Below are 20,705 nucleotides of genomic sequence, written 5' to 3'. Positions count from 1 at the left end.
CCCTAGTGTTTGAATCAGCTCACCCCTACACTAGATGGCCCTAGATTGCTGTCCTTTTAACACAGGTATAGTTTTTAATTGATTTTCTATCTCTCCCCTCCATCTCAGATCCATTGTGACATCTCACTGCCATCAGTGTGACCTCTAGAAGTCACCTTCCCATTGGCATGGTGGAACAGGAAACTAGACTGTCATGTTTGCTGGGGTTATAGATGAAGGAATAATAAGCAACCCTTTCCTCTCCTATCTTACAAAGTCATTCTAGGCAGTGAATCAAGAGTCAGGGAAGCTAAGTAAGTGGCAGAGTAGCTAAATGGACCAGTAGATAGAATACTGGGCTGGAAACCAGGAGGACCCAATTTTTTGAGTTCAAATTCAATCTCAGAAACTTAATGGCAATATGACTCTGGACAAGTTCTGGGGCAGCTAGGTGGCGCAGTGGATAGAGCACTGGCCCTGGAGTCAGGAGTACCTGAGTTCAAATCCTACCTCAGATACTTAATTACCTAGCTGTGTGGCCTTGGGCAAGCCACTTAACCCCATTGCCTTGCAAAAAAAACTAAAAAAAGAAAAGAAGAAAAGACAAGTTCTGTTTGCCTCAGTTCTCCATCTGTAAAATGAACTGGAGAAGGAAATGGTCAACTACTCTAGTATCTTTGCCAAGAAAACTGCAAATGGAGTCATAAAGTTGGACAGGAAAGAGTCACAGACCTGGAGTCAAGAAGACCTGAGTTCAAATTTGCTTCAAAGTTGCTTAATCTCTATCTGTCCAAAATGAAGACAGAAAATACCTCCAAAACTTGTTATAAAGCTCAAATGAAATAATATTGGTAAAGTATTTAATTTAGTGCCTGTAAAATAGTAGGCACTTAATAAATGTTTACTCCCTTCCCACAGGCTACTCTGCTGTAGCTCCATAGCATGCCTTTGTTGCTAGGCTTGTGACCTTGTTCTAGTCCATTGTTGTAGTTCACTCTTTGTTCTTGAAAAGAACCAATGGCTCCCAAGGAATGTGGCCCATGGAGTTCACCCCAAGTCAGACCTCAGGATCAGTGAAGCACCATTGAAGGTTAGAATAGGATGTCAAAGCAAGAAGTATTTCCATGTGCCAATGGGTGTCCTAGACCCTGTTGCAGCAAACATGTATGAAAGACCCCTTGTGAGCAGAATGCTGTTGGTCTTTGAAAAGACAGAGTATTTAGATAAGAGGAGGTCTTAGCAAGCCTCAGCAGAGAGTCCTCCTGAGTAGCTGTAGTCAGGGGTGTCCTTACCAGCTTGTTAAATTTGTAGCAAATGCTACAAATCAGGGCTGGATTTATATTAACTTAAATTTATGGATGCTGATTAAACTTAGAAGCGTGTTTTGTGAACATTTGGGGAGTAGAATGAAAGAGCCGGTGGTTAAATATTTACCAGCACACCCCTTGACTATGGTCAGAAGAATTCCTCCTTAAGTAACACCTCTTTCTAAATAGCTTAGTGGGTGCTCAGTTCATTTTTACTCAATAAATATTTGTTAAGGGCTAGACATTAGATAATAAACTGGTCCCTATATTCATGAGGCTTATATTCTACCAGTAGTTTTCCATAGTCTGTCTCTACCTATCTATAACCATTGGTCTTCAATCATGTCTGACTCTTGATGACCCCATTTAGGGTTTTCTTGGAAGAGATCCTGAAGTGGTTTGCCAATTTCTTCTCCAACTCATTTTACAGTTGAGGAAACTGAGGCAAATAGGGTTAAGTGGCTTGCCCAGGGTCACACAGCTAGGAAGTGTCTAAGGCTGGATTTGAATTTGGGGAAAGTGATTTTTTTTCTGACTCCTGCACACTACCTTGCTGCTTTGATTGGATTAAAACATCTCTGATCTTTCTTCCAGCCCTAAAGCCATAATTCCATGCTCTTTGACCATGGGCTACTTACCTTCCCAAGAATGGTTTTTCTCCCCTCCCTCAGCTATCCAAAGCCTTTTCAGTTTGGTAAGACCCACCTGAGAATCTGGGGTCAATCTGGGGTTGACTACCCATCCCAATGAGGAATCAGAGGAGGACTTGACTGGACGGAGCATCATTAGATAGTGGGGAAAGTGCCAGTCTTGGAGCCAGAAGGTCTTTGACTAATGTTCCTCTTATATACAGACCTAATTCATACTTAAGGAGAAATTCAAACAAGACTGGAGGTTGGGTGGCGGGGGTGGTGAAGAGAGAAGGGAACAGGGGGTGAGGCTGAGAGATATGAGATGAGATTCTATCTAGCTGGAAACTCTCTCTGAGGGACTTGAGTTTGGAGGTGGGGATTTCTAAGCCTGCCTTCAACCAGGTGGAAGAAGGGGTGAAAATCAGGAGGGGACAAAAATAAACTGGCTTTCTAGATGAACCGTTTATATGCATTAATGTGAAATGAGATGGATTGAGACAAGATTGGTCCAGATGTGTTTTGTGGATATAAATGTACCCTCCCTCCAAGGTGGGTTTCATGAACCCCTGAAGATCAGTTATGTGACTTGTGGATGGATAGGTTAATGTGACTCCTGATTGGCTAAAAAGTGACATAGAAAAAGAAAGGCAAGGCAATGAAAGAAGCCCTCTATCATAAAAGGGAAGCTGTGGAAGAAAGTGGGCATCCTAGGAAGTTCTCGGATTCTTAGCACCAATACTCACTATTCACATACATCTAAAGTAAACACATTAGGTGAGTTAGTTCTTCTCACAGATTGAGCTAGGATTTCTCACATCTCCCTGGCAATTTGCAGAGTGGTTGTCCTTTAAAAGACCTCTAAACCCACTTGGGCAGGATGCTCCTACATGTATATTTGAGATATATCTGTTTCCCTCTCTGAAATTCAGATCTCCATCAATGCATTTCCATCTATTTCTGGCCAACTGGATATCTAGTCATGGGATTGTAGAGATAGCCACATAGATGAATATCTGCTTACCCTAGTGATATAGGATCATTGACCTATTATCCAGGAGTAACATAAAGGTCATCTCGTCTGGGGAAGCATATTTTAAAAGAAAAGAAAACCTTTGGTTGGAAAACATAAAGAAATACTATTTCTCTAACCTAATAAAGGATCTTTTCCAGACCTCCTTGTTCAAATATAGAACAGATTAAAAAAAGAAGAAGAAGAAAATGGCTGAAGGATGGTAATTAAAACTTGGAAAGAAGAATACTCAAACTTGTCTAGGTAAGATCATAGCCTATGCTGAAATGATCAAGATATACTCATCTAAAAGCAGTTTCCTCTTCTCTGTCCCCAGAAGGAATTAGCTAGGGACCCACCCAAGGAAATTGCCCTCTTGTCCTTTCAAAGGAAGACACCTTCTTGGCTCCCAAATAGAAGGGCTTCTCAGATATCAGCTCTGGGAGGAGTCCCATAGATTCCTTGAGGGGAGTGGTCTCAGAGGGAATGGGATGGTGACTTGCTTACTGAATTCTTCTGGAATGTTAACCCAGAACTATTTTTATATATTGTGATTTTCTCCTTCCCGTTTCCTATAAATGTTAACTAAGATTGCTTGGGGCAGAGACATGTTGAAGGGCATGAGCAAACACTGCCATTTTGGACATCTCTTTCTCTGAGTCAGAAATACTTGGGTATTAGCGTAATGGTAAAGTGAACAAATGCCTCTGTCAGACTCATGCACAAAATACAAAATGCACCCATTTTACAGGAAAATGAGACCTCAAGAGATTGAGTGACTTACCCAACATCATCCAGAGAGCAGATGATAGAGTTCTCAAGTAAATGACTCTAAAACCTTCTTTTTCCCCCCACTGCCTCTCATTGACTCTCTATTCTATCAACCATTTGGCATTTTTTTTAATTTGGAGTTGGCACATTTGGGAATCTAGTGGGGAAAAGAGACATGGTTGGAGAAGGGAGCAGCATTGAGCAATTGTTACTCTTCTCCATCCCTCTTTTGACTTAGAAAATCATAGGTTTAGTTGAGGCTTTTATTAGGGGATTGGGGACTGCTTTATATACAAAAACCTCAGACAACTGAATTTCTCCGTTTGTGCTCCGTTCTGAGATGACACTATAGATGAGGAGGCTAGGTCTAATGAGACATCCAAAAGTACCTTGTTTAAAATGGAACCAGGAGATCATGACTCTTTGAAAATATTATTTGGTTCGTGATAGATATGAGTGCAAGGGATAACATGGCTTAGTGAAAAGAGTCTTGGAAAACCTGGATTTTGACCCTCCCTATGTATTCTTAGGCAAACCATTTAACATTTTGATCTCAGTTTTCTCACCTATAAAGTGGGATTAAAAATAGCAACTACCAGTTGTTGTGTCAAATTTATATAAGGAACTTCGCAATCCTTAATGCTCCTTATAAATACCAGATTCTTATTGCTATTATCATTGGTACTCATCCAAGTTTATGCTGTATGCATATAGTACTGGACGTGGTCTTTTTCATTCACTTATTCAATCAATCAATCAAAAACAGAAAACACGTATTAAGCCCTTAAACTACAAGCCCTACAGACACTATGTTAAGTACAAATAAAGGTAAAAAACAATTTCTGCCCTCAAAAAAGCTCACACTCTAACGGAGGTGTTGTTCAGTCATGTCTAATTCTTGGTGACCCCATTTGGTGTTTTCTTGGAAGAGATACTGGAGTGGTTTGCCATTTCCTTTTCTAGCTCATTTTCCAGATGAGGAAACTAAGGGAAACAGGGTTAAGTGACTTGCCCAGAGTCACACAGTTAATAAGTCTGAAGTCAGATTTAGACTCGGGTTTTCTCAATTCCAGGTACAACAGTCTATCCAATGAGCCACCTCACTGCTCCAATAGAAGAGATAATACATAATTAAGCCTATATAAAGAGTAGATGGAAGATGATCTCTGAAGAAAGGGCTCTTGAAGCCAGGGGAGTCTCCTGTAGAAGATGGAATTTGAACTAACACTTCAAGGAATCCAGAAAAACTAAGAGATGATGGGCAATAGAGTCCTTTCTATGGGAGCTTTCATTCAAAAGTGATGTATTTCAAAGCAGCTGGGGACCTGAAGAGTCTTAAGAAAGCAATAAATTAGTAGAGAAAATTATATTTTGAGACATTCTAATATTGTATTTGTTATTATATTCTAGTATTAGTATTTGTAATCATTTTTATCCAAGGGAAGTACGGAGGCAGATTGACTCAGTGGAGAGAGGGCAGTCCTTAGGATGAAGAAACTTTGTATTCAACTTAACCTTCCATTGCTTTATAACTGAAATTCAAGACAAGTTGGCTGCATTGGATATACTTCAGTCAGTCCCCAGGTGGTATGGCCTGATGGCTCTCATACTGGACTTAGAGCCAAGAAGATCTGGGTTTAAATCCCTCCTCTGAATTTGCTATGGGTCACTAGCATTTGTCCTATTAAGTCAGAGATGGGTTGGAAGTGGGAGTTCTCCAGATCCACAAAAACCTATTTTTGCAAAACATGAAACATGGAGTGTCTGATACCAACTACAAATAACTGAGTGGCCATTTAAAGTCAGTAAAAGTAAAGCACATAGCTAGGTGGTGTAGTAGATAGAACCCTGGGTCTAGAGTCAGGAAGAACTAAGTTCAAATCGAACCTCAAATACTTATAGTTGTGTGACCCTGGGTAAGTCCATTAACTTCTGTTTGCCTTAATCCAATGAAGAAGGAAATGGCAAACTACTCCAGGATCTTTGCCAAGAAAGTCTTGTGGACAGTATGGTCAATGGGGCCATGAAGAATTGGACACAAATGAACAAAGTGGAAGCAAACTACTTCTGTAAAGTCAACGAGGACTTCCTTTATCCCAGCATTGTTGGCTTCTGTTGCTAGAGATCATCATCATTCTCTCATTTCACCATGGTGCCCTCTCCCTCAAATCATCTTCATAATGTTCTCTCTGTTACATGTTTTCTCTCCCCCAGGAGAGTGCAAAGTCCCTGACAACAGAGAGGGGGAGAGAGAAGCCAGATGGCAAAGGGAAAGAAAACTAAAAGAGGAGCTGGAGAACCTAGGTTTGAATCCTAGCTTTATTACTTACTAAGGAACCTAGTACAAGCTTACACCTTGGTTTCTTTCCCCTGTAAAATGAGAAGGGTAGCTGAGCTCTATTTCCACATTAAATCAATAAATCTTTTTCTTGATCCTTGTGTCTTGCAAATAATGGGTGCTGAATAAATCCTTCAGAAGATGAACAATGTACACAGTGTCATCCTTTCGAAGGTGCTCTCAGACAATACTTCTGTACATTCTGAATGAAAATCTGCTGGTTTTGACAGGAGACACCATAAATTTGGTTACCTAATCCCAAGCCAGTTACTATCCAGAAAACGATGAGCTCTGGCATTCACCTGAGGAGACAAAGCTCATAGGAAGTCATTAAATGTTTTAATGTGGCTCATAAACAAGAAAGGACTGCCAGCCAGCCCACTGGCCATGGCTTTCTCAGCAAGTATAAGGTGTGCTCCTACAGAGACCTTTTCTAACAAGGTTTGCTTCATATAGACATTGACATCTTTAGGACTTTATGGTCTTTCATGAATTCAGATAGTGTTCTGGAAACTCCTTCAGTGACAATTGACATTTTCTTAGCTCCTGGTGGAAGTAAAGGGAGCAGACTGGCTGGTGATGACAGATAAGTGAACCATCTCACTCAGCTCTGAGTTGTGGGGTCAGGGGTGGACTATAGTGGGGTCCATCCCATGAGGGCAACCAGGTGGCACAGTGGATAGACCACTGGCCTTGGAGTCAGAAGGTTGGTAGGTTGAATCCAGCTTCAGACATTTACTAGCTTTGAGACCTTGGGCAAGCCCTAACTTGCGGTTAAGGCAAGTGCCTCACATCAGGGTCATTTCCAGTCATCCTGATTTATATCTGGCCACTGGACCCAGATGGCTCAAGAAAAGAAAGTGAGGCCGGTGACTCAGCATAGCCCCCTCCCCCCATTCAAATCTAATTCAGGTGTTCGTCGTGACACCATCTTGTCACAGACTTCTTTGAGAATGAAGGACAACCATTATTATTATCATTATTATTATTATTATTATTATTATTATTAATTATTATTATCCCACAGGGAAAGGGCTGCCTCTTTGAAAGTCCCAAATCCATTTCCCTCCTAGAGTAACTTCAAGGTCTTCTAACAGACCTAAAGGAAAGAAACATTGGATTTATCTGTCGCTGAAGTGATAAGTACAATCTTTGTCTCCCTTCTGAGGGGAAACCAAGCCCTTTGGGTAACATTGGAAGACTGGACACCCAGCTAGGTCCCTGGAAGAACTCATTGGCATGGAAAGGAGAACTGTGTCAGATTTTTAAAGGCTACCATGAGTCCTCTGTGTTAACTGCATTTTGTCTGTAGGATGAAATAAAGGTAAAATGTAGACAATAAAGAGTTACTACTTTCCCATGAGTATGGAGTTGTAGGGAGTTGTTAGAGGAGACTAAGCTGGAATCCTAGATGTGATTTGGGGCAGGGGGTGATTGGGGATGCTGGGCTGTGGATAACAATAGGAAAAAGGGAAGTGCAATGGTGGTACAGGATGAAGAGGCTGGAGAAAAGCAACAGGAGGGAAATGGAAACTCAAATTCATCATGTGTTGTTTTAGGATGAAGAGACCCTGGAAATTAACCTTAAAGGGTTAGAGAAATCTGAAGTCATCAGCTCCATGACATGCTATTTTCAGCCCATATGACCTTGGACAAGTCTCTTCATCCCATTCATTCAAGAAATGATGAAAATAGACATAGATATGAAGTAAGAGAATCTAGATTTTAATGTCTGTCACTTATTAACTGTCTAGCCTCAGGTAAATATGCTTAAATTTAGCTTGCTTCTCTGAATTAGAGGGTCTCAGCAATCCCTTCCAACTACAAGCTCCACTATAGCATCATATGCACAGATACTTGGGCAGTTGGGTGGTGTGGTAGATAGGGGATCAGTCCTGGAGCTAGGAAGATTCCTCCTTCTCAGTTCAAATCTGGCCTCCTACACATACTAGGTTGTCTGACCCTGGTCCAATCACTTAACATTGATTGCCTCAGTTTCCTCATCTGTAAAATGAGGACAATAATGGCACCTACCTTCCAGGTTTGTGGTGAGTATCAAATCAGATGATCTTCATACAGTGCTCAGCAGATAGGAACTCTCTACAATACAGACATACTGGTGGATTTTCTTCCATGTGCCTGTTTCCATTTCCTAGAATTTCTCTCTCCTCACCTCCACCAATCTTAGAATCCCTGGCTTCCTTCAAAGTTTAATTCAAATGTCCCATACTGCATGAAGATTTGCCCACCTGCTACTTCTTCCCTGGTCTAATTAGGAATCTTGTAGGAGTCAATGCTGAGACCCCAATATTGCCCAAAGACACCGCAAAGCATCTTGACCATTCACAGCTTGCTGCTCTGGTCCATTTGGTTCTTTAATCCCAAGTCCAATAGTCTATACCCATTAACATGCTCCATTCTTCTTTGATAATACCTGTGGGCTGTTGGGCATTGTGATGATGCCATTGACTAATGGCATCTTGAGATGGCATTTGGAATCATCTGTTGCAGACAAAGGACTTTACCTATTTCATTCCTGGCATGAGTGAACTGGATCTTGTGGGTTGCTCCCTGGGCAGATCCTAGATTCTCCACTTATACGATGGAAAGCATATTTGTCCCATTTCAATCATACACTCTACTATAATGAAACAAAAATGATAATGAATGATAACCACCACCACCATCACCACCATCATCATCTTATGACATTTTACAGTTTGCAAAACACTTTATAAATATTATCTCATTTGACCCTCACCTGAGAGGTAGGAGCTATTATCTCTATTTTGCAAATGGGGAAACCGAGGCATGGATACAGTTTTTCAACCATAAAAATTCAATATGGAATATTTTTGGATTTGACACATCCACAACATGTAGAATAGCAGGGATCTAAGGTGTTTCCATCAAGCAACCCATCTTATCCCTGGCCTGTAGGAATTCTGTTATATGCCCACTCATTTTATACCGAGTCTTCCTCTAGAGACTGCCTTGAGACTTCATTTTAATTCATCTCTACAGTGTATAACAAGATGTCTTGTCTCAACCTTCTATTAGGGAAAACTTTTCTATACAACCTATATTCTCAGCTCCAAACACTATGTCTAATTCAAGTATCAGTGATTCCCCATGGTTTTGTCCAGAGTCAGTAAATGGTACTTTTCAAGCCCCCCCCCAATCCTCTTATTTTCTTTTTTTGTTTGTTTGTTTCTTTGTGTTTTGGTAAGGCAATGGGGTTAAGTGATTTGTCCAAGGTCACATAGCTAGGTAATTATTAGAATTAGGATTTGAACTCAGGTCATCCAGACTCCAGGGCCTGTGCTCTATCCACTGCGCCACCTAACTGCCCCTTCTCCCTCCCATTTTCACAATATTGACTCACGATGACAAAATTCTACCAATCACTAAAGGAATAGTGGATAGAGCGCCACATTGGAGTGAGGAAGATTCATCTCCATGAGTTTCAAAGTTGGCCTCAGATACTTCAAGCTATGTGACCCTGGACAAGTCACTTAACCCTGTTTCCTTCTATTTTCTCATCTGTAAAATGAGCTGGAAAAGAAAATGGCAAATGACAGACATATCATTGCCAAGGAAACTCCAAATGAAGTCACAAAGAGTCAAACATGATTGAATAACAACAGAAAGAGGAATCAGAAAAAAGTATTAAGGATGTTGGCGAGGTGATTTGAAGTCTGGAACTGAGTAGGAAGAGGAAATGCAAAATACAGGGACTGGATATTTTTGAGCAAAATAAATGGGAAAGTCTTCTGTTAGGGGATGGAATGTTTAAGTATAAGTTTAAGAAAAAAAAAACTAATGAGTTTGGACAGCCAAGTGTCAGTTTGGGAGAAATCAGAGTATTGACCTGGGACAGTGAAGACTCAGTTGCAAATATAGAACACAATTTTGTATTGTATTGCATTGGTCCCATCCAATTGTATGATTCTTCCAACAGTGTTCAGCAAATAGACAGGAGCAGAGAATGATGAGAGTAACCTCAAGAAAGGAAGCTGTGAGAGGAGGACAAGAGGACAAGGGCCTCAAGTGGAAGACAATCTAAAAATTGAACCAATTATCCATAGGGTCAAGATTTTGAAGAGTATTTTGTTAATGAGGTCAGAAGGTCAGCCAGAACAAGCTTGATGGTCTAGGAAATCAGGATGGGTAAAAGGGCCCAGAGATTACAAAGAAGAAGAGAATAGGATGGAAAAGAACGGGAAGGACAGGAGGTCACAGAGTAATTTCCATACTGTAGATTATGGAGCTTCAACACTTCTTTTCTAAGTCTTTCTTGTTCATAAGCTGAATTTCTTGAATTATTGCTAAACACACTGTAATGTGATAATAGAATTGAGGGATGGCCTTTGAGTATGTGTGAGGTGGAATGAAGAACAGGAGTTGGATAAACTCGGAAAAATGAGTATTTCATTGACACAACCGTTTGAAGTTTAACCTAAGGGGGCAGAGAAGACAGTAAGCTAGCATTGAACTCTTTGACAAAGGAAGAACGACTTGGGATAGTAGATGAATGAATGAAGGATAATTTATACAGTGCTTTTAAGTTTTACAAAGCGCATTACACATGTCATTGATAGCATTCATTCTATCCTTACAATGACCCAGGGAAGTAGGTGCTGTTGTTATCATCACCAGATTAGGAAACTGAGGCAAACAGGGGTTAAGTGACTTGTCCAGGGTCATATAGCTAGTAAGTATCTGAAGCAGGATTCAAAATAGTTTCACCCAAAGGGCTGGAGGCTTTCTCATAACATTTCAAGCATATTAGTGTTTACCTCATGTGTTCATTCATGATATAATTCTCATTCCCACTGAGTATTTCCCACAAGCTATAGACTGAATCCTCTAGGGGTGATTATATCAGATTCAAGGTTATCTGAGGTTCTAACAATCCTAAAACTATGGTTCACAAGCCCCCACTGATATTTTTGCCTTTAATAGTTAGCCAGTTGTCACAATTATATCAAAGCAAAGACATTTACTAAATGGCAGACTAGGAGCAGTAGTCCCCACAAGCACATACAAGGTTAATGGGAAGAGTGGATATACATATGAAACATTCCAGTAGAGAGAAAAGACATAAAGAATATACATGTTTGAAGGGGTGGCTAGGTGGTGCAGTGGATAGAGCACCAGCCTTGGAGTCAGGAGGACCTGAGTTTAAATCTGACCTCAGACACTTAATAATTACCCAGCTGTGTGGCCTTGGGCAATCCACTTAATCCCATTGTCTTGCAAAACCATAAAAAAAAAAAAAAAGAATATTACATGGTTGAGGTAATGCCTGTCTTTGGCACAGGACTCTGATGGATGTCCTTTGTCTACTCATGATTTCTTCTTGTGGAACCCCTTGGATCTAGTACCTTGGACCTCCTCCTTCATCAACCCCTTGTTGAACAAGATGTTCAGCTTCCAGATGTGATTGTTGATGGGAAGGAGGAGAGTGCTACTCTTTGGAAGAGGTGCAGAAGAGAGGGGAAATAACAAGTTACCTCTCAAGAGCTGGGTTCTTTCTTCATAACTGGCTCCCTTATTGACCACCCACAAGAGTTAGTGTTCTCTTTACTGCCAGAGATCACTATCACCCCAAATCTATGGATGGGTTGCTATTTAAAGGCTATAGGCCTCTTGGTTCATCCTTCAGCAATAATAGCTAGCATTGACCTAGCTTCAAAGATTTGCAAAATATTTCACAGCTTTTATCCTCATAATAAATATCCTCCTGAGAGATGGATGCAAATATGATCCCATTTTACAAATGAGGAAAATGTTCAGGACCTGCTTGGGATTACACAGCAATTAAGGGTCTGAGGCCACATTTGAACTCAGCTCTTCCTGATTTCAGGTCCTATGCTCTGGACCATTGCATATTCCAAGCAAATGGCTAGAAATTTAATAATTTCATCAGATTTGATTAAAGAATTTCTTCCACACTGAAAGGAGCAAAAATGCACAAATGCATCTTATGTAGAGCTATTTCCTTTTCTAGTGGACTTTAAAGAGGAGACCCTTCTCTCCCTTTCCTTTTTAGTCCCCTTTTATATCTTGGGGGATTGGGGGTTTCTTTTGCTTTTTGCATTAAAATGTAAGTTTTTTGAGGACAGAACCTATCATTTTGTTTGTGTTTATGTCAGCTTAGCACAGTTGAGATCCACAGTAAAGCTTAATAAATGAAGACTACTTTGACTTTACAAGGGGTGAATGGGCCACTCCTGTTTCAAAATCTCTGAATGGGTCACTCCAGGGTGTGAGCCACTCTCAGTGTTAAGGGCCAGCATAGTCACTCAAGGTAAGAAAGGAGGGGGGAAAGCTTAATATTGTAGTATCTGAGCTTCAGATACTTCCCAGCTGTGTGACCCTGGGCAAGTTACTGACCTGCTTGCCATGGTTTCCCCATCTGTAAAATGGGGATAAGAATAGCCTCTACCTCTCAGGGTTATTGTGAGGATCAAATGAGAAATTAATCATAAAGCCCTTCACAAAGTGCCTGGTTCAAAGTAGATGCCATTTAAAATGTTGGTGGGTATTGTCTTCACTAACTGAGGTGGGCAATGATCAGGTCCCCTCCCTCAAGGATGCATTATGAGTTAATATAGCATAGGAGACAGAGACAGAGACAGGTGTTTTGGAGAGAGAGAGAGAGACAGAGAGAGACAGAGAGAGAGAGAGAGAAAGAAATAGAGAAATGTAGCTATTGATCTAGCTATCTTCTATCTAGCTATCTAAACTAAAAATGTCCTGTTCCCCAAAATGAGATAAATGGATTAATGACTCTTAGAATGACTTGCTTCCTTCTCAGCACCCCATGGGGTCTCTTCCTCTCTGGAAAGCTTTCCTTATCTCCACCTCCCCCAGTACACACACACACACACACACACACACACACACACACACAGACACAGGAGAGCTATCTTTACCTCCTGAAATTCCTTGGCCTTTGTGACCTGGAGACCTGGGATCAGCTCCAAGTATGACCCTCAGAACTTGTACCAAACAAAGCAAATGGGAATGAGATGAATCCACCCCCTGGTTACCCGTCCCATTTTCTCATCTCCATATGACTTGAATAGAATGCAGGTAGGTCCCTTGAAGGCTTGGGTGTTTCCTTTTATCTTTGTATATCTCACCCCTTCTGCTAGATGGGGGGGTGGGGAGGGCCTCAAACCTGGTCTGTGTGTCAGACAATCTGCTATCTTATCTCCTAATTCACACAACAACCCTGGGAGGAAGGTGCTTTTAGGATCCCCATTTACAGTGGAAGAAACTGAGGCCGACAAGTGTTTTGCCCAGGGTCCCAGAGGGATTTGAATTCAAATCTTCCTGAGTCCAGGCCCAGCATAAAACATGCTTGTGACCCAATGGGAAAGAATATTGGTTTTTGAATCAACAGATGTGAGTTCAGTTGGTTAACCGCTGTGGGATTTTTGTTTCTTTATCTATAAAAAAGGAGTTGGACAAGAAGACCCCTAAGGATCCTGTTGGTCCTCAGACCCAGCATCCTATGAATTGTCTTGAGTTGGGTCTTCTGACATCCCCCAGCTTCTTAGATACAGGATTCCATTCTCTCTCATCTTCCTTTTCCCTTTGAAGTTTTAATGCTGTCATATCTCCTTTTTTAATAGCGTGTGGGGTCCCAGCCAGAGGAGCCCATCTGACTCTCCAATCCCACGTCTCCTTGTTAGGACTAAGCCGCTTCTTTGATTTCCCCCTGAACACCTCTTGGAGCATCCAGACCCCAAAGCTGCAAGTATTCTCCCCCTCTTTTAGCAATTTTCAAAAAGAAAGCCCAGCCAACTTTATCTAGTGTTAATTACCTGTAAAGTGGGCTTTAGCTGCTTCCCTGCTCTCTGGGAGCCCTGAAGTGAAACCTGAAAGAAGCCCCCCATTGTCTGCCCTTGTGCGAGGGCCAAGAGCGTGCGGTGCTCTGGTTGCAGGCCTGAAAGGCCACCGGAAATTGGCATCTCCCTAATTTGCGCTTGGCTATTCATGGAGACAAAGCCTGCATTCCTGCTCCCCAATCCCCCCTCGAGAAACTCAAGGCTGATCTGTTCAGTAAGGACCACAGAAAAAACTCTGCCAAAAGAAAGGCTTTGAATGAGAGGACCCTGGGATCTGGCTCTCGTTTCCGAGCCCAGGAGCAGCTTGATTATTAAGATTTCTCTCTGGGTTGCCCAGTTTTCCCAAACAGGAACCCAATAAGCAGGCTCTTTGCCCTTCTTAATGAGAAGAGGGCAGGCAGACTGGCAAGTAGGGCCTTTCATCAGGAGCCCACCCTAGGGAGGATTGGCCCGACTCCCTTCAAACATTAGACAAAAAAGGATCCCACTGTCATCAACCCCCCCCCCCCAAACAACTCAAGTGGCTTCTGCATCTGGGGGACGCACTCAATATTTCATTTCCCAGCAATAACACTGCCCTGGAACCAAGATGATCAATCCCCTATTAGACACTAGACAAAAGGCCATAACATCTAAGTAGGAAATGCTTTGAGAAATCCATCCATCTGTGATTGCAGTCTGATCCTAAAGAACTATGGTAGAATAGGGAGCTAACTGGACCTGGAGTCAAGCAGACCAGGACCTATTTCCTTGCCTCTGATACTTATTAGTTATATGACCAACCATCCAAGGACAAGTCGTTTTTAGCTCAAAGTTGATGGGAATTAAGGGGACAAAATTCATACCCAAATGTGTTGCAGTTAGTTGTGTCTGACTCTTCATGACCCCATTTGGGAGTTTTCTTGGCAAAACCATTGGAGTGGTTTGTCATTTCCCTCTCCAACTCATTTGACAAAAGAGGAAACTGAGGCCAACAGGGTTAAATAACTTGCCCAGGGTCATGTAAGCTAGGGTCTGAGGTCAAATTTGAATTCAGGCCCTTTGTCTCTTGAACTTTCTGACTCCACCAATGCTCTATCCCTTGTACCTCCTAGCTATCTACCATGACTTAATTTGTGTCCACAAATACAAGTCCCATCTTAGATAACCACAAAGCAGCAACAACAATTAGCATTTACAAAGCACTTTTATCATCCCATTTATAAAGAAGGAAACTGATATATTTATAAAGAAGGGACACAGGATCACACTAACAAGTAAAGGCAGGATTTGAAAGTGGGTCTTCCTGACCTCACAAACACATTGACTTTCCATCTTTATGACCAAAGTCTTCACTCTACTGCTCACCTTTAATTTTACCATCACCCACAAGAGTTCCATTCTCCACAATGGAGAAATATAAATTCTAAAATAATGTTTCATCATTCCATATCTCCTTAGGTCTTATTCTTCTTAAATTCATTTTTCATCCTCAACACAACCTCTCATCCTTACATTAAGCCTGTTCACCATCCTACCCAGAAGATCCCTCTGCTTCTCAGTAATCTGGACATCAGGCACAGAGTTCACATTCCTTCCTTCTCAACCTTGACCTGGTACTCAGCTGTTATCAACTCCTGAAACCCTTCCTGCCTTTGTCTTACCATATCTTGTTCCATGACAAAGCCCAACCTCAAACTAGTCTAACCAACCACCTCCTTGCTCTGAATCAACTACTATTGAGTTGTTGGAGGAAATCACTCAGACATGTTGACTGGGTCAGTACCCATAAATGTGTGTCCTGCAATTTCTACCACCTCTGGAGAAGCAAAGATGGAAGAAATCAATGAAGAGGAGCACGATAAGCATAAGCCTTGTTTTACCATATGAGGAAATCCAAAGAATAGGAACAAAGGATACCAGCATGGCAAGAAGAACAAGAAGAAAAGATGGACTGGTCACATGGCAGGAATGATGGATGAAAAGTCAGAGCGCTCCACTGGATCTCAACCTTCACGATGTTTGTCCTTCATTCTTGAAGAAGACCACGACATCAGGGAGGTGATGCCATGACAAGCACATGAATTGAGTGAAGGGATGCTGCACAAAGTTTCTGACCTTAATACCCCAAAAGAAGTCCAATTGCTCTGCCATCTATGGGCCCTTTAAATCCTTAAAGGCAGCTGTCATCCCCTCCCTTACCCACCCTCCAAATATTCTTCTCTCCCCATATCTCTTATCAGGATAAGTATCTTTGTCTTTCTTCAACTCTAATTCAAGACATGATCTCAGAGCACAATTCATCCTGGTTGCTTCTGCACAATCCCTTTGACCTTGGGTGGCTGGGGAAGGCTTCGTGGAGATAGTTGACACCCTCTGGAGAATCTCCAGTTTATCAATGAACATCACTGCCACCTCCTTATTCTTGTAAGTTATGCCTTCATCCTAGCTCATTTGGCTGCCACACCATGCTACTGACTCATATTGAGCCTAAGGCTTGGCTATACGATTATATTAAATGCACGGGTAAGGAAATTCCCTCTACCAATGCAGCTCAACACTTTCTCTTCAGCCTACTTCACTGAGAGTTAAATAACTTGTCCAAAGTCATATAGCCAGTGTGGGTCAAAGGCAGGACTTGAACCCAGATCCTCCTTGATCAGAGGCCAGCTCTCTCTCCATGAGAACATATTACCTTAAACCTTTCAAGTCACTGAAATCCTTGAATCCTTTTCATTAACCCCTGTTCTGTAAGTTTCTGCCTGGGGTTCAGTCTCCCTGCCCTCGCTAAATGTTTGTGTGTGTGTGTGTGTGTGTGTGTGTGTGTGTGTGTGTGTGTGTCTGCATGTACAAGGTTTCTTCCAAATTCTAGTTCTTTTTTGTTGTTCAGTCATCTTCATTTTGTCTTCGGTACCCTATTTGGAGTATTCTTGGCAAAAATATTGGATTGATTTGTCATTTCCTTCTCCAGTTCATTTGACAGATAAGGAAACTGAGGCAAATAGGGTACATGTCTTGTCCAGGGTCACACAACTATTAAGTATTGCCAAATACTAGGTCCTAAGTGAAAGGAAAGCCTTGGTTTCAACAATATTCTGATAATAATTGATTTTTTTATAGAATAACTTGATTGTGTTGGGTGGGTTTTGAGCCCAATTACTTCCACAGTAATGTGCATCACCATGCTGCCATCCTAGGTCGTGGAAACAGTCGAGTGTATAGAACATTGGTTTTTAGATCCAGGAGCAGTAGTATTCTGCTTGGACTCAACCTGGGGAGCTAATTGTTAAATTTTCAGGTGTGAGTATTTACAGTTCAGGAATTGGCATATTATAAATCAGGGATGTACTTGTTGCTTTGTTGACCATCAAGAGAGCTATGGAGAAACTGTTAAAAGGACCCATTAAAATTAAAGTGATGGTCCCCCCCCGCCCCCCCACCTCTGCCGACGCAGGATTATATATCTTCTGACAGTCATCTTCTATCAGTGAGTAGGAAAATAGTAGCATTTGAATAGCAAAGAGACTATGGCCTTGAAACAAATTTCAAGCAACAAGTGCTTTCAGGGATTTCAGAAAGTATATGAGCATGACAGTGTGGAGCTAAAATGCAAAATGAGATTTGGAATCTACTTACCACCAAAGGCAGAAACTGAAAAATGTCCAGTACTTTACTGGCTGTCTGCCTTAACTTGCACAGAACAAAATTTTATCACAAAAGCTGGTTATCATCAAGCTGCAGCAGAACATGGCCTCATTGTCGTTGCACCAGACACAAGTCCACGTGGCTGCAATATTAAAGGAGAAGATGACAGCTGGGACTTTGGTACTAGAGCTAGGTTTTATGTGAATGCCACTGAAGAACCTTGGAAAACCAACTATAGGATGTATTCTTATATAATAGATGAGCTGCCCAAGCTGATAAATGCCAATTTTCCAGCTGATCCAAAGAAGATACCAATTTTTGGCCATTCTATGGGAGGCCATGGAGCTCTCATTTGTGCTTTGAAAAATCCTGGAAAATATAAATCTGTGTCAGCATTCTCTCCAATCTGCAATCCAATGCTCTGTCCTTGGGGGAAAAAAGCCTTCAGTGGATATTTAGGATCAGATCAAAGTAAATGGGAGGCATATGATGCCACTCATCTTGTGAAGTCTTATCCAGATTCTCAGTTGGACATATTAATTGATCAAGGCAAAGATGACCAGTTTCTTAAAGATGGGCAATTACTTCCTGACAACTTTATAGCTGCCTCTGCAGAAAGGAAAATTCCAGTTGTTTTTAGATTGCAAGAGGGTTATGATCATAACTACTACTTCATTGCAACTTTTATTAATGATCACATCAGACATCATGCAAAATACTTAAATGCATAAAGCTTCTTATATAATCTCATAATTATAAAAGTTACCATTAATCAGAAATTTTGAAAAGATAGAATTATACAAGAAAAATTATTGCCTAATGGACACTCACTTCTAATTTTTATCAAAGGTTGACCCCAACCTGAATAAATTTATATGTATAATCAAGCAATCTTATTCCTTTTTGTTCCCCATAAATACCCTGGTAGAAGACTCATCATAACCTAGGGATAGTTTGAAATCTCTGTGTAAAATTAAGTGTAAAGGATCACAGAATATTTAAATGATCTCAGTTGACTGTAAAGAATTCAGCAGATATTATGTGACAACATAATAAATTGTTGATCATTGGGTGTATCAGTTCTTAGAGAACTAAATTATGGAATTTTATTTCAGTATTGAATAAAGAGACTTCATGCAAAAAAACAAAATTAAAGTGATGTCCTACATATATTCTTTTCTTCAAAGAACTAGTTTTTGGAGGTTTGCCAGTATGCCCCTTCTCAGAAGATTAAAGTTCATACTTCTGCTTAGCCATTCTTTGGAGAAAACCTTGAGCATTTATGTGCCTTATCACTTTCCTCAATAAGGTATAAGAAAGTTCCTTTGCAGTTATGCCCTAGTCTTGCGCAAGTAGACCCAGTCACCTCATTCCTGTGGCAGAAGGAACCGATGATGGCATCAGCCAAGGGTCAGCATGGTGAAGGGACATGTACCAGCTGGGACATTTTCTAAAGGGAAATAAAAACTCCATTAAACCACATTTTGTGAGTGTGACTATCTTTAGGTCTCTCAACCAATGGAAAATACATATCTGCTGATGACTTCTTGAGAAGAATGTGAATTTTTAAAATTTATTTACTTATTTTTGGTGTGGCAATTAAAATTAAGTGACTTTTCTAGGGTCACACAGCTAGTAAGTATTAAGGTCTGAGGCTGGATTTGAACTCAGGTCTTTCTTATTCTAAGGCCAGTGTTCTATCCATTGTACCACCTATCTGTCCCAAGAAATTTAGCCATAAAGGAATGCATTTCAGACAGTCTGGATCACAGTGTATAAGAAGGGGAGAACTATTTAATGCAACAAAGATGGGTTGCAGCTACATTGAGAAGAGCTTTAGATGCCAATGAGGCAGTTTATATTTTATCTTGAAAGTCATAGGAGGGGCGGCTAGGTGGCGCAGTGAATAGAGCACCGGCCCTGGAGTCAGGAGTACCTGGGTTCAAATCCGACCTCAGACACTTAATAATTACCTAGCTGTGTGGCCTTGAGCAAGCCACTTAACCCCATTGCCTTGAAAAATCTAAAAAAAAAAAAAAAAGTCATAGGAAGCCACTAAGGTTTACAAACAGGAGAGTTACAAGATCCAATGAGCACTTTAGGAAGCTCTAAGGAGGTTGGACTAGAGAACAGAGAATAACAAATCAGAGACCCAGGAAACCCTGATAACAATAATCCAAATGAAAAGTGATAAGAGCCTGAGCATGGGTGGTATCCATATAAGCTCAAATACAAGAGGCATGAGCTAAAAGGACATATGGGAGAGATGTTGTGAAGGTAGATTTGATAAGACTTGGTAATTGTTTCAATGACAGGAGTGAGGAAAAATGAGATCAACAACAAGCTTAGGTAGTTAAGAAGATGATGATTTCAGAAGAAGGTGGAGAGTTTGAAAAGAAATATATGTTTTGTTTTGGAAATATGTTGTAGATGCCTACAAGACAGTTGGTTAAAATGTCCAAGAAACTGAAAACTTAAAGAAAAAAAGAATGTTAAAATTTGTTCCATGTGCAATTGAGGACAAAAATAAAATATTATTTTAAGACATAAAAATGTTCAAAAAGTGATGTATAATTGAGCCTCTGGAGAAAGAGGGGACCAAATTATAGATAGATAGATATAGATGATATAGATACAGATACAGATACAGATAGATGTAGATGTAGATGATATAGATAGATATATAGATAGATATAGATAGACATAGACATAGACATAGACATATAGATAGATATAGATATAGATATATAGATATAATATCTGTGAGCAATCTGCAAAGAGATGATAATTTTACCCATGGTAATTGAGGAGAGACAGAGACAGAGAGAATAGAAAAAAAAGAGAAAAGGACCAAGGACAGAGGCAGTTAGAAAGTGATATGTGGATGATGGTGCAAAAAAGAAGACTAAGAAGGAATGGTCTGACAGAGAGGAGAGCCAAGAAGGTATATGACAGCAAAAAAAAAAAAAAAAATTGATATGAGAGCATTTAGGGGAAGAGGATGTTAAATCAAATCAAATCCTGGAGAGGGGATGAGAAAGAAGAGGACTGAAGGAGAGGTCATTGGTAATTTTGGAAAACGCAGTTACAGTTGAGTCATGTGGTTGGTAGCAAGACTACAAGAATCTCATAGGAAATGTAAGCAAAGATGACAGATATACTTTTTCTAGGAATTTGGCTGTG

At 40.7% G+C, this 20,705-nt stretch overlaps 1 long non-coding RNA gene and 1 pseudogene across 1 annotated transcript; both read left to right on the top strand.

Annotated features, from left to right (window-relative positions):
- The first annotated feature begins 914 nt into the window (after window positions 1-914).
- On the top strand, window positions 915-6,167 carry LOC141516021 (uncharacterized). The gene is made up of 3 exons (XR_012476585.1): window positions 915-1,069; window positions 3,089-3,191; window positions 4,772-6,167. It is a non-coding gene; the product is annotated as an uncharacterized LOC141516021 (long non-coding RNA).
- Window positions 6,168-17,301: 11,134 nt separating this feature from the next.
- On the top strand, window positions 17,302-18,656 carry LOC141517395 (S-formylglutathione hydrolase pseudogene; annotated as a pseudogene).
- The last annotated feature ends 2,049 nt before the right edge of the window (window positions 18,657-20,705 follow it).

This window comes from Macrotis lagotis, chromosome 3, assembly GCF_037893015.1.
Source record: "Macrotis lagotis isolate mMagLag1 chromosome 3, bilby.v1.9.chrom.fasta, whole genome shotgun sequence".
Taxonomy (NCBI): domain Eukaryota; kingdom Metazoa; phylum Chordata; class Mammalia; order Peramelemorphia; family Peramelidae; genus Macrotis; species Macrotis lagotis.
The sequence above is the reverse complement of the archived record's forward strand: the minus strand, read 5'-3'. Positions and strand labels throughout refer to the sequence as shown.